This window comes from Rhinopithecus bieti, unplaced genomic scaffold (assembly GCF_001698545.2).
Source record: "Rhinopithecus bieti isolate Rb0 unplaced genomic scaffold, ASM169854v2 scaffold_42189, whole genome shotgun sequence".
Taxonomy (NCBI): Eukaryota; Metazoa; Chordata; class Mammalia; order Primates; family Cercopithecidae; genus Rhinopithecus; species Rhinopithecus bieti.
The window spans coordinates 20,685-41,139 of NW_016817007.1; the positions used below are offsets into that span (position 1 = coordinate 20,685).

At 45.4% G+C, this 20,455-nt stretch overlaps 1 long non-coding RNA gene across 2 annotated transcripts; it reads left to right on the top strand.

Annotated features, from left to right (window-relative positions):
* Positions 1-1,020: 1,020 nt before the first annotated feature.
* On the top strand, positions 1,021-15,565 carry LOC108517681 (uncharacterized). Of its 2 annotated transcripts, none has more exons than XR_001882179.1 (3): positions 1,021-1,186; positions 1,661-1,794; positions 15,440-15,565. It is a non-coding gene; the product is annotated as an uncharacterized LOC108517681 (long non-coding RNA). The 2 variants fall into 2 exon arrangements; XR_001882178.1 differs by lacking the exon at positions 15,440-15,565 and adding an exon at positions 10,340-10,458.
* Positions 15,566-20,455: the final 4,890 nt, after the last annotated feature.

The following is a 20,455-nucleotide window of genomic DNA, read 5'->3' on the forward strand; positions in this document are numbered from 1 at the left end:
GGAGTTTGAGGCTGCAGTGAGCTATGATAGTGCCACTGAATTGCAGCCTGGATGACAGAACAAGACGCTGTCCCAAAAAAAAAAAAGTGCTCAGATGCTCCCTTACATGAAGTCACCTTGGATACAGCTTCCAAGACTGCTGAGGCCTTACTCAGGGCAAGGGGGCCCAGCCCTAGCTCAGCTTCCACAGCCTGAGTGGCACCTGGAGGAAGTGGCCACAGTGTCCTCAGTCCAGGCTCTGTCGGGTCTCAGATCCCCCGATCATCATGTCTTTTCTGCCCAAGCTCTGCCTCATGATGGCCTCCACTGATGGCAGCCTCTTCTACCTCCCCAAAGGGACCCCTGCTCATGCTTCCCAGCCCGCAGGAGTGCCTGCATCTCCAGGAAACCCACCCTGCTGGCTCTGGGCTCTATGTAGGAGAGATGGGTAGGCAGGATCTCGCCACTGAGTTCAGTCTCAGGGGTCTCCACCCATGCTAGGCTTCCACTGATGGGACATAAGTGGCCTGGGGTCCTTTATATCCACACAAGAGCCCTATGGTGACCAGGAGTGGGGTTCTGAGAGATTAAATGACTTGCCCAGGGCCCCAGAGCTGGCTAGAATTCCTGCACTGCCACATCCAAGGCCACGTTTGGGCCTCCCACTCACTGTCCCGGACACCCCTCTGCATCTACCAGGCTGGGAAACACATGTCTGCTGCAGCTTCCTCCCAGTGACTTACAGCAGCTGCAGATTTCTCGGGGGCCTTCTATGGGGCCCACCGCAGCAGGGAGCCGAGAACTCTTACAGAGCCCTGTGTTCTCTCTCTACCCGCTTCAGCTCTGACCTCATACTAGCTGGTCTGATGTAAGAACAGGCCATGGTGAGGGAGTTGGGGTTCTGGTCAGTAAGCCAGGCCTTCAGGAATCAGGTGATGTCGATCTGGAGAGGGGGTGCCTGCTGGAGGGACTTGGGGAAGCAAGCCTGGCCCAGAGCCCTGGCCTCTTGCTGGAGCATCCCCCTCTTCCTTTCCAGAGCCCCCTGAGAATCCGAAGGCATCCAGGGTAGAGTGCAGTGTTCAGCTGTGTCCTGGGGTCCAGGAAAGCCAAGGAGAAGTTGCTCCACCTGCTGTCCACCAGGCACCCCAGCAGAGAACAGCCTCAGCTCACCCCAGCCCAACACCAGATCCCAGGGACTGACCCACCTGTAAGAGGGCAGCATGACGACTGCCCCCATTTGTCCCAGAGAGTCCCCTCAATCATGGGTCTGACCAGGGTGAGGTGGGCCCAGCAAGGCTGGAGCCAGCATGGGTGTGGCTGCCCACTGGTCCTCTGAAGAGCCTCAGGGGCTTGTGGCAGCTGGTGTGCGTTTGGGCTTGGATGTAGAGGATGTCCCCCAGCCAGAGGGCAGGGGACACTTGTTTTGCATTCCAGTCCTCTGCAAGAACAGGGACCCCAGGCTCCAGGCACCCCAGCTCTGCCTGCCCTACTCACAGCCTACCACTATTTGGTGCAGGCAAGTTGCCCCAGCTCCCACAGAGGGAGCCACGCTTCCCAACTCCTGATGTTTGCCCGCACCATTCTGGAAAAACCCTCCACATCCTTGGGACGACACCTCTTCCTTGACTCCTTTCCAGAGCTATCATCCCCACTTCCATTTTCTACCTATCATTCTATGCAGAGACCAGCTTCTTCCCTGGGCCAGGGCTGCTCTGGAGGCAGGGAGGTTGTGACCAGGCCATGGGGTGTAGCAGAGCACCAGGTATAGACCAGGCTCTCCAGGCACACCTGGGCAGAGAAATCAGAGACCCACAGGTGAGTGCCCCTCCTTCTGGCCCCACCCACCTCACAGGCAGAAAGAGGGAAGCTCCACAAGGAGGCTGAGGCAAACAGGGGAGCCTGGATCACCTCTCTGATCTCCTGCCCTCCTGGGAGAAAGCCAGAGGTTGGAGCTGGGAGTTGTCGAGAGCCCTGACCCAGCCCTGGTTTCACCGATGAGGCTCAGGGAGGGGCTGGGTCAGCCCAAGTCACTGAGTCCATGAGGGATGGTTCTGACCATAACCCAGGACCCTAGAGCTAGCCGAGGCCCCATCGCTTTCCTATGTATATTATCCTTTTCCCACATAGGGGCATGAACTGGCTTCTGACTTCTAAGGCCGGGGCCCAGCACACCTCTCCCTCCCCTTGCCTGCAGCTGTTGTCACACATCAGAAGTGAGTTTTTCCCTGAGGGGCTGGAGGCACAGCTCCTTGGGCTGGACCTGGTGGCCAATCCAAACAAGTCCCTGTGTGTCCCCGCCAGCCAGGAATTCTCATGCCACGCAGCAGCTGGGGGCACCAGGATACCTGGGGGGATTCCAGGGATGAGCCCACCTAGAGGCTCCCACAGTAGCACTGCCACCCCCACATCCCACCACAAGCCCCGTGTCCATCCAGCCTTTGAGAACCTGGCCCCTCACACATACCTGCCCCACTCCTCACACCTGGCTTTCCTGTGAAAAGTGGAACTGGTTCCACCTAGGCCAGCTGGAGAAGGGCCTCAGGAAATTACCATTTGGGGGATTCATTCCAATCATTCATTCATTTATTCACCAAATACTCACTGTCCACCTTTCTGTACCAGGCCAGGGGTGATGGTCAAGCGGAACACATGTCCCAAGGAGCTTTCCTCTCTTTAGAGACAGGCAGGCAGACTCTCACACCATGAGGTGCCCTCTGGGCTAGGGGGTGCTCAGGGCTGGATGCAGGGGAGGGTCTCGCCCACAGGAGGTGCTGGTGAGTATGGATGTGGAGGCCACCACGGGGTGAGGATGTCCAGTCGTAGGGCCTAGCATGTGCCCAGGCCCAGGGTGTGACCTGGGGCAGGTGCAGGGCTGCTCTATCTGGAAGGTTTCCTGACTCTGCCAATGATAGGCCGTGGCTGGATCAGGCTTCATGTCGATTTTTAACACTATATTTAATACATTTTGATTATGTAACTAAACATGATTATTGTGATAAAAATTATGAAATATAGAAAAGTTAACACAAAAAAACCAGCAAACCCCTTCTCTCCCAAATAGCTGCTTCAACAGTATTTTCTGACTTTTTTTCTCATGTATCTGCAGCTATAAACAAGCTGCACAAGATAGTATCCTTCCCCATATTCTGTTTTGGAGCTGGAGTTTTCACTCAGCAGTGAATAGAGGCAGGCTTTAAACAGGCCAGGCATTGTGAGGGCCCTGGGAAAGGAGACTGACCATGTTGCTGGGTGACCTTGGGCAAGTCTCGCCCTCCTCAGGGCCTGGATTTTCTCAGTCCAGTGAAGGGCAGGAAGGGCTGTAGTTGGACTCCATCAGCACTTCCCACACTCAGAACCACCATGTGGAGCTGTGTGAGCTGTCACTGCACAGCCCCAGGGGCAGGAGCATTCTTGTCATAGCCTCTGTGAGTGGGGCTCCTGCCCGGAAGTGTGGTGTGTGAACCTGGTGCCCACAAGAGGATTTCAGGTGATACGCAGATGCATTTATTTTTACCATTACCTTCTATTTGTAGTAAATGAGACCAATTCTCACCGGGAGGGCTTGTTAAACTGCAGATCACTGAACCCCCTCCTCAGAGGTTCTGATTCAGGAGGTCTGGGGTGGCACCTGAGAATCTGCATTTCTAACAAGTTCTCAGGTGATGGTGATGCTGATGCTACTGCCTCAGGGACCACACTTTGAGAACCACTAATCACAAATTTTCTTTTATTCATTTATTTAAGGCAGGGCTTTTCTCTGTCACCCGGGCTGGAGTATAATGGTGCAATCACGGCTCACGGTGCCTCGACCTCCCAGGCTCAAGCAATCCTCCTGTCTCACTTCTCAAGTAGCTGAAACCATAGGTGCACGCCACAATGTCCAGATATTTTTGTATTTTTTGTAGAGATGGAGTTTCACCATGTTGCTCAGGCTGGTCGTGAACTCCTGGGCTTGAGCAATTTGCCTGCCTTGGCCTCCTAAAACAAAAGTTTCCTTTTAAAATACGTGTATTTAGGTTTTAAAAATGAGTTGACTTAAAGCACATGAATAGATCTTCAACACTAACCACTGAGGAAATGCAAATTAAAACCACAGTAAGATATCACTACATGTCTATTAGAACAGCTCAAATCAAACATAGTGATAATATCAAATTATTGAGGTGAGGATGCAGACAAAACTAACTCATACATCACTGGTGGAAATATAAAATGGTGGCCGAACATGGTGGCTCACGCCTGTAATCCCAGCACTTTGGGAGGCCGAGGTGGGTGGATCAGAGGTCAAGATATCAAGACCATCCTGGCCAACATGGTGAAACCCCGTCTTTACTAAAAATACAAAAAAAATTAGCTGGGCATGGTGGTGGACACCTGTAATCCCAGCTACTCGGGAGGCTGAGGCAGGAGAATCACTTGAACCCAGGAGGCTGAGGTTGCAGTAAGCTGAGATCATGCCATTGCACTCCATCCTGGGCAACAAGAGCAAAAAAAAAAAAAAAAGTCAGACATGTTGGTGGGGGCCTATAATCCCAGCTACTTGGGAGGCTGAGGCAGGAGAATTACTTGAACCCAGGAGGTGGAGGTTGCAGTGAGCTGAGATCACGCCACTGCACTCTAGCCTGGGCGACAGAGAAAGACTTCATCTCAAAAAAAATAAATAGATAAATAAAAAGGAATATGTACAACTTGGATGGATCTCAAAGGGCATTTGCTGAGTAGGAAGAAAAAGCCAATCTCAAAAGGCCACATACTTTGTGATTCCATTTGTATAATGTTCCTTTTTTGTTTGATTTTTGTTTTGTTTTTGAGACAAAGTCTCACTCTGGCCCTTCTGGAGTATAGTGACATGATCTTGGTCATTTTTAGTAAAGTATTTACACCGTGATGTCAGTGTATCTTTAGTAGAGACAGGGTTTTGCCATGTTGGCCATGCTGGTCTTGAACTCCTGGCCTCAACTGATCCACCTGCCTCAGCCTCCCAAAGTGCTGGGATTATAGGTGTTAGCCACTGTGCCAGGCATTCATTCATTCATTCATTCATTCATTCATTCATTCATTGAGACAGAGTCTCGCCCTGTCTCTCAGGCTGGACTGCAGTGGCAGGATCACTGTAGCCTCCACCTCCTAGGTTCAAGTGATTCTCCTGCCTCAGCCTCCACATAGCTGGAACTACAAGCTCGTGCCACCATGCCTGGCTAATTTTAAAATTTTATAGTATTCTTGAAGTTGAAAGATTATGAAGACAGAAAGCAGATTAGTGGTTCCCAGGAGTAGGAATAGTAGAGGGGAAGAGCCTGGAATGAGTGCAGAGGAATAGCAGGAGAGGGATTTTCATGGTGGTGGAACAGTTCTGTTTCTTGACTGTAGTGGTGGTTAAGGGAGTCTACATATGTGATAAAATGGCATAGACCTAGACATGTGACATTGTTAGATATTGTCCTACATTTATACAAAATAGAACCTTTGGAGGAAACTGAGTGAAGAGTCCATGAAACCTCTCTGTACCATCTTTGAAATTTCCTCTGAATCTCTATTTCCAAATAAAAGGTTAAAATTTTAAAGTTGCTCTAGACAAAAATATTAAATAAAAATAATATTGATTGTATGCAGGTCTGGCAAAACCTTAGACACATTGAATGACTAACATCTCTAACCCATCCAATGCACAATTGCCCCTGGTCAGGCCCTGTCCTAGGCTAGGTCATCTGCTGGAAGATAGGACTCTGGACTCTCTCCTGCTTGGCTTTGGGGTAGAGATGCCAGATAAAATATAGGACACCCACTTAAATTTAGTTTTCTGATAACAAATAATTACTTAGTATGCATGTACCATGCATATTTAGGACATATTTATACTAAAAATTATTTCTCTAAATTATCTTTTAACCATCTTCAGCAAGTATTGATATTTCTTTAATGTATGTATATAGTTACTTTAAAGCTCTTCCCTGCTAATTCCAATGTGTGAGCCATTTATGGGTCTGGTTTGTTTGTTTGTTTGTTTGTTTGAAATGGAATTTTGTTCTTGTAGTCCAGGCTGAGCGCAATGGTGTCTTCTCAGCTCACTCTAACCTCTGCCTCCCAGGTTCAAGCAATTCTCCTACCTTAGCCTCTGGAGCAGATGGAACTATTGGTGCACATTACCATGCCCAGTTAATTTTTGTATTTTTAGTAGAGATGGGGTTTCACCATGTTGACCAGGCTGGTCTTGAACCCCTGACCTCAAGTGATCCACCCACTTCAGGCTCCTAAAGTCTTGGGATTACAGATGTGGGCCACCATGCCCAGCCCTTTTTTTTTTTTTTTTTTTTTTTTTTTTTTTGAGACAAGATCTCACTCTGTTATCCAGGTTGGAGGGCTGGAGGGCAGTGGCATGATCTCAGCTCACTGCAACCTCCACCTCCCAGGCTCAAGCCATACTTCCATGCAGCCTTCCAAGTAGCTGGGACCATAGGCACATGCCACCAGTAGTCCTGACTGGTTTTTTATTAGGGGAAAGACAGAGATGTGGGGAATAGCACCTGGGAGGCTCCAGCTATATGCTTCACAATCCTACCAATGAAAAATCTGAATTAGGCTTCAGTTTCCCATCTACAAAATGAGACAGGACAGGAGTGGGTAGGAAGAGGAGCAGCTAGGCTTTGTTGGTTTAAGCTGGGCCCACCTGATTCTGTAACGTGGACTTCACTGTCGGGTCCAGCCCACTCCCCAGCCAGGGATTCCCGTGCTCTGAATGTCTTTCGGCCAAGTCCAAGGCTGTCCAGGGTCAGGATGGGGAGGCGGGGTGGAGGGTAGTGGTATGCAGAGAAGCAGTCCCGCATAAAACCTGCAGATGGCACGAGAACAGCGCGGGAGCCGAGGGTTCCGCTCCAGCCTTCCTGGAGACCCGGGCAGGGCGGGGTAGGGTGAGGCAGAGGTGGTGCACACCGCTCAGCTGGGCAGTGGCACTCGGCTGTGGGCCAGTCCATACCTTTTAAAATAGACACATGGGTCTTCTGGCTAATTTCCTCTCTTTAGTAGGGTGATCATATGCTTTTTCATCCAAATCCAGACACTTCGGAGAGTGAAAGGGGCACTATAATAATTGCACCGGGACAGCAGACATAACCTTAGCTGTACCCGGCAAACCAGAACATATGGTCACCCTACCGTCTGGTCACTTTTTCTTCCTTGTTTCTATTCATTTAAGTTTGTTCGTTTGTTTGTTTTTGTTTGTTTGTTTTTTAATTTATTTTTAAACACGCAGCATTCTCTTTCCCGAGCACCACTGTTTTTGAAAATGCCCTTGCAATCGGGATATTTTCGACCAGGCAACATCTGCTTTCGCATCTTGAGTCTGAACAGTCTCTCTGAACCCACCCCAAAGGCTGGTTTTAGCTTCCAGTCAGAAGATTCTGTTCCTGGCTTGGCATCCCCATGACTCAAGAATTAAAGATGTCAGACGTGGAACAGTGGCCCTTATCTCAACTTTGGTGCCTCTTTGCCAAATTTATTCCTGTAAATTTTTGTTTGTTTGTTTGTTTTTTGAGACGGAGTCTCGCTCTGTCGCCCAGGCTGGAGTGCAGTGGGGCAATCCGGTCACTGCAACCTCTGCTTTCCGGTTTGAGTGATTCTCATGCCTCAGCCTCCCAAGTAACTAGCACTGTAGGCACCCACCACCATGCCTGGCTAATTTTTGTATTTTTGGTAGAGATGGGGTTTCACCCCGTTGACCGGGCTGGTCAGAAACTCCTGACCTCAGGTGATTTGCCCGCCTCAGCCTCCCTAAGTGTTGGGATTACAGGCGTGAGCCACTGTGCCCGGCACTATTTCTGTAATTTTGTCCTGAGTGCTCATGTCCTTTGTCTCTTTGAATTTACTATACTGGTTTATTGAATTGCAAGTAGACAAGTCCCATTAAGCAGGATTCTTACATTTCCAAGATCATCTCATTACTCCATTCAAACCCAAATTAGCATGCCATTTATCCCCTTGTTTCTGAACCCTCTTCACTTAATAGTCTCATAAACATCCATCCATCACAAAAAGGACTCAAATTGTTCTCACTTCCATTTTGGTTGATTCATTGCTATCCAAGTAATGATTTGTCTGGGGGAGTCATTAGTAGAGAAATGTACTCTTAAATTTATTTTTATAGTTGGATTCTGCTAGTTAATATCTCTCTGTGTCATTCTCACATTGCAACAAATGACTGTGGGTTCCTGTCTTAACCTAAAATCTAGGTTAGAAATTTGGTTTTACCTGAATAAGATATTAATAGATAATGTAAGAAAAAATTAACTTACTGAAACTTTTCTCAGCTAAGAATGACACTCATGGTCAAAAATATGTAAGTAAGCAAGCGGAAAACTGGAGTGTAAATATATAAACTCTTAAAATATTATGTTTAGAGACAAGATTTTTCTTTTTTCTTCTTTTTTAGTAAAGTATATTTGTTATGGTTGGAATGATTATGTCTCCTCCAAAATTCATGTTGAACTTAAACCCCAATGTGATAGCATCAAGAGGTGGAGTCTTTGGGAGATGATTAAGTCATGAGGGAGGAGCTCCCTCATGAATGAGATTAAGGACCTTATGAAAGGGCTTGAGGGAGCTACCTAGCTCGGTTTTCTTCTTTTGTTTTTCTGTCCTTTCCACCATGTTAGAACACACTGTTCAAAGTGTCATCTTGGCAGCACCCAAAACATGGCGAAATTAGTTTCACCTGTTCTTGAACTTCATATAAATGGAACCATTCAGTATGTGAACGTTTGTGGCTGGCTTCTTTCATTCAACATAATCCTGTGAGATTTAGCCATGTTTTGGGTACTGGTAGTTGTTTATTTTCTGGTTGTGTAGTTTTACATATTTCATTTATTACCCTTCTATTTTATGTCTACTCAGTATCTTGTGGGATCTGTTGTCCTTTTTAGCTAGATTGCTATTGAACATCTTATCAATGGAACTTAGGAAATTTTTAGAAGACAAAGGCCTAATAAATTCAAACCCTCCAATCTTAAGCCAAGCTTCCTTCTCACACCTGCTTCAGTTGCTCTTCTTCATGTGGTATTTTTTGCCTCACAAAGCTGATGGAAATTAAGAAACCCGAAAGTGGTGGGGCACGGTGGCTCACACCTGTAATCCCAGCACTTTGGGAGGCCAAGGCGGGTGGATCACAAGGTCAGGAGATCGAGACCATCCTGGCTAACACGGTGAAACCCCGTCTATACTAAAAATACAAAAAAAATTAGCCAGTCGTGGTGGCGGGCGCCTGTAGTCCCAGCTACTCAGGAGGCTGAGGCAGTAGAATGGCATGAACCCAGGAGGTAGAGTTTGCAGTAAGCCGAGATCACGCCACTGCACTCCAGCTTGGTGACAGAGTGAGACTCTATCTCAAAAAAAAAAAAAAAAAATAAGAGAGAAAACCAAAAGCTCTTCATCATGCTATCAGCTTAGGGATGCTTGTCATCTGAATAACAGGGTAGATATTTATGATCTGAAATGTTAAAATGACAATAGCAAACACTTAAATAGCAATAACTGCTATTTAAAGTGCTTTATATATATATTATTTTCCTCAAAACAACTATGTGAAATAGACACTATTATTGTCATCCCTACATTTTAGATGGAGATATGGAGGCACAGCAAGACCATGTAACCTTGCCAAGGTGATAGAGCCAGGACTTGAACCTGTGTTTTCTGGTTTTAGAGCCTGCACCCTTCACCACCACATCATATTGTGTGGCATGATACTTCCTGTGGTTAAATTGTTTCCTTTTATTAGTTTGGGAGCATTTTCTGAATAATTTGAATCTTACAAATTTGCTTCAAAGAATACAAGTAAATTGAAATGGAAGATCTAATATAGAATGTGTGGCATTCATAAATAAATTATAGGACTCTCTGGTTTTAAATAATAATTATTTGCTTATCTTGTGACTTTTGTTGGCAGGGCTATAATGTGCTCACCTCATTTTCCTTCTCTTCAATAGGAGGAGATGGGCTCAGAGACAGGCACAATTTATCATAAAATCTCACTACACCTTCCCTCACCATCTGGAAGCTAGAGATAGGTTTGTGAAATCTTGGTTGAGAAAGAGTTGAATGCCACTTGTAGCATAATGAGTTTTAGAAAGATGGTTTTACCAGCCATTTCTATTGCACAGAGTCCTGCACATTTTGGCAATTAATATATGTGATTGACAGTTTTCTCACAAAGATTATCAGGGTTCTAAAATAAATTATCTTCCAGTTGCATTCTGCTGCTAAAGTGCTATATTTCTTTATAGATGAACTAATTAATTCTTGATCACTTGTTTTTCATTAGATATTTCTCTGTCTCTTTGTGCTGTGCTTTATGTCTTTTTATTTCCAGCCCCAGGTTTCTTTTCCTAACTGCAAGAAGATCATTGAAATTTTCTCTGTCTCAAGCTCCTGGGCTCAAGTGATCCTCCTTCATCTGCCTCCTGAGTAGCTGGCATTCCAGATATGCACCACTGGACAGATACACACATATATAACGATACTTATAGACACACAAACATCCACCTAGATACACAAACACACAGAGACATACACATATCCACACATACTCATTAGATATACATTTACACACACAAACACACATGTGCACACACACACATACGCACACCTTGTTTCCATCTTCCTCTCAGGACTCGGGGCTCTCAAAGAGTGAAAGAGTCTTGTACCATGAGTCCAGGATCTACTGTGCAACCTTGCCCAAGCGTCTTCCCTCTTGAGATCTTGTTTATGATAATAAACATCCTTACCCACCAATTAGGGTTATTTTGAAGATAAAACAGAAAGGATAACAGAGTGATGGCATGTTGTATAGTTTCAAATAAAATTAACCTTGACCAAAAACAGGTCTGGCCTTTGTCCTAGACTCCTGGGAGGTAATCTGTTGAAACATGTAATGCCTAACAGGGGTATCTTTGCCTGGGGGTCTTGAGTCATAACGGATAGTCTAATAATGAGATTTAGTGTGGGGTTTAGCCAGGCCAGGAAAACCGACTAAGAGATTTAGAGTCTGGACTTTAGGCCACCCCTGGAAGGACTGGAAACTCAAAACCGAGAGGATCCCCGTGGACAATCAAGCATGCCTCTGTGATGAAGCTCCAGTAAAAACCCTGAACACTGAGGCTTGAGGGAGCCTCTCTGCCTGGGAATACTCCATGTGTTTTGGCACATAGCAAAGCCAGGAGGGTAATGCACTGCCAGACTGAGAAGACTACAATAAATACCTAACTCTTCAGTGCTCAGGCATTGAATATCCATAAGCATCAAGACCATCCAGGAAAACATGTCCTCACCAAACAAACTAATTAAAGCACCAGGGACCAATCAGAGAAAACAGAGATATGTGACCTTCCAGACAGAGAATTCAAAATAGTGGTTTCGGAGAAACTCAAAGAAATTAAAGATAACACAGAGAAAGAATTTGGATTTCTGTCAGATAAATTTAACAATGAGATTGAAGTAACTAAAAAGAATCAAGCAGAAATTCTGGAGATGAAAAAAGCAATTAACATAATAAAGAATCCATCAGAGTCTCTTAATAGTGGAATCGATCAAGCAAAAGAAAAAAATTAGTAAGCTTGAAGATAAACTATTTGAAAATACACAATTAAAGGAGACAAAAAATTTAAAAGAATGAAGCACGCCCACAAGATCTAGAAAATAGCCTCAAAAGGGCAAAGCCAGGAGTTATTGGCCTTAAAGAGGAAGTAGAGAAATAGACAGAGGTAGAAAGTTTATTCAAAGGGATAATAACAGAGAACTTTCCAAACCTAGAGAAAGCTGTAAATATTCAAGTACAAGAAGGTTATAGGACACCAAGCAGATTTAACCCAAAGAAGACTACCTGAAGGCATTTAATATTCAAACTTCCAAAGGTCAAGGATAAAGAAAGGATCCTAAACAGCAAGAGAAAAGGAACAAATAACATACAATGGAGCTCCAATACATCTGGCAGCAGACTTTCAGTGGAAACCTTACAGGCCAGGGGAGAGTGCCATGATATATGTTATGGGCTGAAGGAAAAATCTTTTACCCTAGAATAATATCTCCAGTGAAAATATTCTTCAAACATGAAGGAGAAATAAAGACTTTCCCATACAACAAAACCTGAGGGATTTCACCAACACCAGACCAATCCTACAAGGAATGCTAAAGGAAGGTCTTCAATCAGAAACAAAAGGACATTAATGAGCAACAAGACATCATCTGAAGGTACAAAACTACGGTAATAGTAAGTACACAGAAAAACACAGAGTATTATAACACTGTAATTGTGGTGTGCAAACAACTCTTAAGTAGAAAGACTAAAAGATGAGGCTGGGCACGGTGGCTCACGCCGGTAATCCCAACACTTTGGGAGAATGAGGTGGGTGGATCACGAGGTCAGGTGATTGAGACCATCCTGGCTAATATAGTGAAACCCCATCTCTACTAAAAATACAAAAAAAAAAACCCCAAAAAACTAGCCAGGCGTGGCGGCACACACCTGTAGTCCCAGCTACCTGGGAGGCTGAGGCAGGAGAATCACTTGAACCCGGGAGGTGGAGGTTGCAGTGAGCCGAGATGGCACCACTGCACTCCAGCCTGGGTGACAGAGCAAGACTCTGTCTCAAAAAAAAAAAAAACCCTAAAAGATGAACCAAACAAAAATAACAACTACAACAACTTTTCAAGGCATAGACAGTACAATAAGATATAAGTAGAAACAACAAAACGTTAAAAAGCAGAGCGACAAATTTAAAGTGTAGAGTTTTGTTCATTTTCTTTTTGCTTGTTCGGTCCTTTATGCAAGCAGTGTAAAGTTATCAGCTTAAAACAATGGGTGATAAGATAGTATTGCAAGCCTTGTGGTAACCTCAAATTAAAAAAAAAAAAAATACACACAAAAAAACAGCAGCAAGAAGTTAAATCATACCACCAGAGAAAATCACCTTCACAAAAAGGAAGACAGGAAGGAAGGAAAGAAGAAAGAGAAGACCACAACCACCAGAAAACAAATAGCAAAATGGCAAGAGTAAGTCCTTACTGATCAATAATAACCTTGAATGTTAATGGACTAAACTTCCAATCAAAACTGTTATGGAAAGAACTGTTATGGAAAGCAGTTTTCCCTGTCCCCACCCACATCATTTTTCATCAACTCTAGATGAGGTAAGGGCCCCCAAATGCCTTAGGTTTAGCATTCCTTGGGGAGAAGTCCCTTCTTGCTCAGAGTGTAAAGACAAGTAGTGACACTGTTTCTGCCTAATAGGCCTTCAGTCTCCAGAGTGGAGAATCTGCCTTTGTGTGGGGTCTTAGTAACAAAAGCTAGGAGCCAGATCAGATCCTCTCTCGCCCTGCTTCAGCCAGGGAGTGTGCATGTGACTTAGACTCAGCCAACCAAATGCTCTTTCCTTGCACGTGGAAATTTGAGTGAGAAAGGCGGGGAAACAGAGATGGCTGTAATACCACCAGAGGTCGTGGGGTGGGCAGGCTGAACCATTTCTGTTAAGAGACTGTTGTTGTGGTTCTTGGGGCCTTCCTCTTTGTTTCTCGGTTCTTAACTGTTCTCAAGCCTGATCCATCAACTTCCTTCTATCCTGTCAGTTCCCTGACAGTCTTTCCATAAGTCCCTTTTACTTAAGTTAGCCACATTAGTTCTCAAGCTTTTAACCAAGAATGCTTCCTGGTGGAACAGAGCCTCTATCACCCCTGTGGTTTGGCCAATAGAGAAAGGAATGTCTTGGGGGAGCAACGTTGAACTTGGCTTTGTTTCCAGGCTTGGCTCACTGTGGCAGGCTGGTCTTAGGGTACTGCCTCGGCTACCAGGGCCCTTCTCAGTAGGATCATTATGCCATATATTGGTCTTAAGTGTGACTTTCTCTCTGTCTCATGTAGGATAGTTGACACTGGCAAAGACCAGCCTCCCAGAATCAGACACAGAGGAGACGGCTTCTCTAGGACTCTTCATGACAAGCTAGTGCCAGTTCTTGTGGTCAAGGGTTGACATGGGTTAGGAACAGAGAGGTAAATAAACTCTTGGGCTGCTGGAAAGTTCCAGCTGTGCATCCCCACCCTCCCCTGCATCTTTTCCCTTTTGTGTAAATTTCCATTCCTGGTAAGGATGGGCATGGGGGGAAACCCATCTTTGTTAATAAAATGTCACCCCCAGAAAATCACTGGAGGGGTTGTGACCTGTAGTTCTGCATCCAGGGGCTTAGTGCAGACTTCTTAGGCTGATCTGGAGGTGGTGCTGTTTGCATGTGGTCAGTCTGGACTGATAAAGATGCTACCAGGGTATTGGATAAGATTCACTAGCTAAACTTCACTTTGCATCTCTTTTTCGGATTAAAGAGGTTAATTAGTGAAAAACAGGTGAATTTCACTTCTTTGGAGTGGTGCAGAGGATTTTCTAACATAAAACTCAGACGCTATAAAAAGACAAGATTAACAAATTTAACTGCATAAAAACTTCAAATTTCTATAGCAGAAAACAAACAGCAAACTGAGAAATAGTAGCAACAGTTGTGACAAAGAGATAATTTTCTTAATATACAAAGAGCTCTTACAAATAAATCCAATTAAAAATGGGAAAGGACCGGGCACTGTGGCTCATGCCTCCCGGCAATTTGGGAGACCAAGATGGGCGGATCACTTGAGGTCAGGAGTTTGAAACCAGCCTTGCCAACATGGTGAAACCCTGTCTCTACTGAAATACAAAAAATTAGCTGGGCGTGGTGGTACATGCCTGTAATCGCATCTACTAGGGAGGTTGAGGCAAGAGAATCACTTGAACCCGGGAGGTGGAGGTTGCAGTGAGCCGAGATTGCACCACTGCAGTCTAGCCTGGGCAACAGAGCAAGACTCTGTCTCAAAAAAAAAAAAAAAAAAAAAAAGGCAGTCATTTCACTGCATGTGCCTCCAGCAATTGCTCTGTGCAAAATACACAACTATTCCATCACAGACCATGAAGGGTGCCTCTCTCCATTCTGAGATTTTCCACTTGAGTTTCTAGGCAGCTTCTCACCTGTTTTCAAGCAGGGTTGGGGCAACCATTTCTTCAACAGCGCCAGCCCTAGGAACACCAAGATACAGGCCAACCTCCCACTCTCCCACACCCCATGCTGAGACTGACAAGTAAGCAACATGGTGGTCGGTACTAAAATGGAGAGTCAGCTGGGTGCAGTGGCTCACACCTGTAATCCCAGCACTTTGGGAGGCTGAGGAAGGAGGATCCCTTGAGCCCAGGAGTTCGAGGAGACCCTGGGCTCAAGCGAGGAGTTCAAGGAGAGAGATAAATATAGATATCTATCTATCGATAGATAGATAAGATAGATATAAATATATATATATATATGTAGAGAGAGAGAGATCTTGTCTCTCTCACGCACTCTCTCCCTCTGTGTGTGTGTGTGTATTTCTTTTTTGTTTTTTTTTTTTTTTTAATAAAATGAAGACGTCCAACAGCTGTGCTGGAGCAGTGTCTCTGCCTAGGGACGTGATGACAGGGCAGGCTCCACCCAGGAGGAGCTGAAAGAATGGGAGTTCCGCGGCAGAGGAGGCGGGCAGAGCTTTTCTCCAAACACAGGTATACCACGTGCGAAAACAAAGGGGTGTGCGAAGGCCAGGTGCATGTGTACAGCTGCAAACCGGGAAAGAGGCGCCGGGCTTGGGCGATGAGAGATTTTTCCTGCATGGATTCCCTTCCTGCCCAGGGTCCTCTGTAGCTTCTCGGGGGCGCCAAACAATAATCCTTGCCACGGGTTCGCAGCTGAAAACGACCTTCCAGTCCGTCCTTCCACATTTCACTTTTTATAGACGAATATACAGAGGCCTTAGAGAATTGAAATGGCTTGTCTCAGGTCACAGCTCTGGCCAACACTGGGGTCCTGACGGCCAGTTTGCGGATTTTTCTGCCTCTGGCCTGCGGGCACTGCCCAGGCTATCAGCCCCAACCCTGCTCAGGGTACCGCGGTCCGGTTCGTCTCCAGACGGACTACGTCTCCCACAATGCCTTGGGCCCAGACTCCTTCCCGCCCTCCGACTGGGTGCTATCTCCGCCAATAGAAAGGCAGAATTCCCAGGGCCGTTCTCGGAAGCCAATGAGCGCGGCGGTGGGCGGACCTCTCCCGCCCAGGGTTCTCGGTGCCCCACAGGCTTGAGCGGCAATGCTTGGGGCTGGCGGAGGCCGGGGCTGCTTTTGCACGCAGAGCATCTGCTACTGCGGGAGGTGGTCTCCCTAGACGTGAGCCGAAGAGGCAGGCCTTGAGCAGCGCGGACCCCAGGCAGTAGCCCGAGGCGAGGGAATTGCGGCCCTGGAGGCAGCTGCCGGCAGCCCTGCTTGGGCATCTGGGTCGCGCTTCGTGTCCCGCGGGCCCGGGCAGCGTCGATTTACACGCCAGGCTACGCTCCGCGAACAGTCCCCGACGCTTCTCCCTGGTGGAGAGCTCCTTGCGTCTCCTACGTGGAAGCGCAGACTTTGGACGGGAAGGGACATTCGACGACATCCCGCGCAACCAACTCGTTTTACAGATGGAGAAACTGAGGTTCAGAAGGGACGTGTGATGCCCCAAGTCAGACGGCAAATTAGCTGACCGGGCAGTTTTCCTAGGCACCCAAGTAGGAAGGGTTGTCTTACACCATATGCCACTGTTTCTTCTAGTCATTTGAGTAAAATACATGTTGAGAGCTTCGGTTTTCCTCCTAGCTTTTTCTTCATCTTTTCTTTTTTTTTTTTTCCCCTTTTTCCCCCCCCTCCCCCCCCCCCCCTTTTATTGAGGGGTTGTTATCTGAGTCTTTATGATGTAGTAATTTTAAAATTTTTTCCTTTTGTAGAGACGGGATCTCAAGCTGTCGTCCAGGCCGGTCTTGCACTCCTGGTGTCAAAGGCTTGTGAACCAGAGCAACTCCATCTTGAATAGGAGCTGGGTAAAAAGAGGCTGAAACCTACTGGGTTGCATTCCCAGATGGTTAAGGCATTCTAAGTCACAGGATGAGATAAGAGGTCAGCACAAAATATGGCTCATAAAGACCTTGCTGATAAGGTCTTTATGGCCTTATCAGTCACAGTGGCTGATATGGCCTGATAGCAGTGAAGAAGCCGGCCAAAATCCACCAAAACCAAAATGGTGACAAGAGTGACCTCTGGTCCTCCTCACTGCTACATTCCTACCAGTGGCATGACAGTTTACAAATGCCATGGCAACATCAGGAAGTTACCCTATGTGGTCTTGAAAAGGGGAGGCATGAATAATCCACCCCTTGTTTAGCATATCAAAAAATAACCATAAAATTGGGCAACCAGCAGCCCTCAGGACTGCTCTGTCTATGGAGTAGCCATTATTTTATTCTTTTACTTTCTTAATAAACTTGCTTTCACTTTGCACTACGGACTCTTCCTGAATTCTTCTTTGTGTGATATTCAAGAACCCTCTCTTGGGGTCTGGATCCAGACCCCTTTCTTGTTTCACTGGCCTCAAGCCATCTTCCCTCTTCAGCCTCCCAACGTGCTGGGATTACAGGCATGAACCACAGTGCCTGGCCTAAAAAATAATTTTGTATTGCTTTTATAATATTTATTTTAAGTCGTTTGCAGTTCCACTGCTCTCAGTATTTTGTAGCTGCCATCTGGTTCTTTTTTCCTGTGAGTCCATTTTTAAAGGGAATTGGGGACTTACTGTGTCTGTGGTTTTTCCGCCCTGCTGGTTTTGTGTTTATACATTATTTTCATTTCATATCAGAAGGATTATCTTAAATCATTAGTGATTAATCTTTGTGAGTATAACTTTTAAAATATTTGAAAATACATGTAGTATAATGCGCAGATCTTAAATTTCATGTTTGTTCTTATGCAACCATTGCCAAATCAAGATACCAAAAATTTCCAGCATCCCAGTTGGCTCCTTTGAGCCCCTTCCCTGTCATTACCACCAAAGGTAGCTTTTATTATACCACGGTTTCTGATACATGCTACTATATGGATGTGCCGTAGTTTATTAGCCATTCCCCTGCTGGTGGATTCTTAAGGACTCAATTTTTTGGAATTAGAAATAATGTAGTTTTGTGTCCTTGCAAATAAATTTCTTTTGTAAAATGGGTTTTGTTGTTGTTGTTATATATAAAGTTTTCATGCCGCAAAAGAAATAGCACTCGAATATAAAATTTTCTTTTTGATTCTCAGCAAGGCAAGTTACTTCTATAGAAGGGTGCGCCCTTACAGATGGAGCAATGGTGAGCACACACTTGGACAAGGGAGGGGAAGGGGTTCTTATCCCTGACACACATGGCCCCTGGTGCTGTGTCGTTCCCCCATTGGCTAGGGTTAGACTGCGCAGGCTAAACTAATTCCGATTAGCTGATTTAAAGAGAGTGACGGGGGTGAGTGCTTTGGCGGGAAAAAAATGGTTATGCAAGGTGGAGAATGAGTCAGGGTGGAGCAGATAGCAGGTAATCTGAATGAGTCAGGGTGGAGCAGATGATCAGAATGAGTCAGGGTGGAGTAGGTAATCAAAAAAGGTTGCTTTACAAGGAAGTTAAGTTTAAAAGTAGAAGGCAAAGAATTGAACATACTGACATATTGATTCGTTGAAGATAAATTTAGAACTTAGAGCTAACATTTTTAAGATAAATTACTGAGGGGCCAAGACTGGATTGGAGATGTATGAGCATGTCTGAAACTTCATAAAATATGGTAATAATGCAGTCGAGATAATTGTCTTTCTTCCAACGAAGCTCAAAGTGCTTTGACATCTGATCCATTGCTAATCCTTAAGATGCCCCCATAAGAATATGAAGATGAGTGTTACTATCTCTGTTTATTCGGTGGTCACTGAGATTGAGTGACTAAGTTGTATGTTAGGTCAAGGTCACACAGTGCAAGTTGGAGCTGACTTAGGAGAGTCCTCAGTATTTCAGTCGGGTTTTTCTGGGGACTTTGCATTTCTGATACTTTCTTTGGTGCTTTGGAAGGAGCAATGCTATATGTTTTGTGCTTGTGATACTTTTTTTTTTTTTTTTTTTGAGATCGAGTCTCACTCTATTGCCCAAGTTGGAGTGCAGTGACATGGTCTTGGCTGACTGCAACGTCCACCTCCCAGGTTCAAGTGATTCTCCTGCCTTAGCCTCCTGAGTAGCTGGGACTACAGGAGCATACCCAGCTAATTGTTGTATTTTTAGTAGAGACAGGGTTTTGCCATGTTGGCCAGGCTGGTATCGAACTTCTGACCTCATGATCTACCCACCTCGGCCCCTCAAAGTGCTGGGATTACAGGTGTGAGCCACCACACCTGGCCACTTGTAATAATTCTTAACTTCTCTTACCACAGAGGGAGGTGTTTTCAGGAATAAGTCATTTTTCCTTTAAGAGGGACAGGAAGCATCTGTTGGTTTGCATATGTAAAGACCACCTGGTGGTCTGACCTGGGCTCTTGTGAGTTAGATTGCTTTAGGACAGTCTACTTAGTGATTATGGTTCTCTTTTTTGTTTTTCAGCAGGACTACTTGTTGAGATTTGAGGAAGGAGATGTCTTACCCCAGAACTGGGTGAGGCTGGATGAAAGAGCAACAGGTGAAAGCAATTCCAGCAAGATGCCATCTATTCCTTAGAAATCAATTACTGAGATATCAGAAAGGAAAAGCAGCAGAATGCTTTGCCTAATTAAGCAATTGAGTTCATAACTATTTGATAAAAATAACAAAAGTAAATGCAGCACATTTATCAGAGCTCTTGTTTGTAAACAGTGGGAACACACGTTGGCTTACTTTGAGCACCACAGAAGAACAAAGGTAGAGATACAAGAGGGGCTCCCAGAAAGTGGGAGGAGATAAGGACCAAGCCCCAGAAGACAGGGGGCACAGATTTGGCCAGTGGGATTCTCCAGCTCTAGAACTGAGGACTTGACACTTTGTATCATGTGTCTGAACAATTGGACTTCATTCTTTCATACCAACCTTCTCCATGTGGTGGAGGTGCATGGCTGCTTCAAAACATCATCACTAGAATAGAAAGTTCTTTCTCCCTGTGAAACTCCACTTCAGAATCCTGGGGACAGCCTCTGATTGGTTTAGCTTTCATAGCCTCTTTGAACAATCACTAAAGACAGTGCTTGATGCATGGTAATTAACAATGTTCCTGCCCTATGACTGGAACAGAGAGATCAGGGGTCCGTAATTAGAAGTTCGCACTAGAATCACATGATTGAAATGGAGAATGGTAGAGAGAAACAATTGATGTTCAATGAAGCCTGTATGTGGAGGCAAATATGCCATATTTCGGTATTCATAAGCCTATGGGAAGAAAGAATCTGGATATAATTTGGTTTCACAAACTAACATACCATCAAAAGTGAAAACAAAACAAGATGTATTCAACAAATACTTATATGGTTTTAAATGAGCAAAGCTTGTTTATTCCTGATTTTGGCCACTCACTGGCTTTTCAGTATGCCACTGACATTTTGTCTCTGAATGTGAA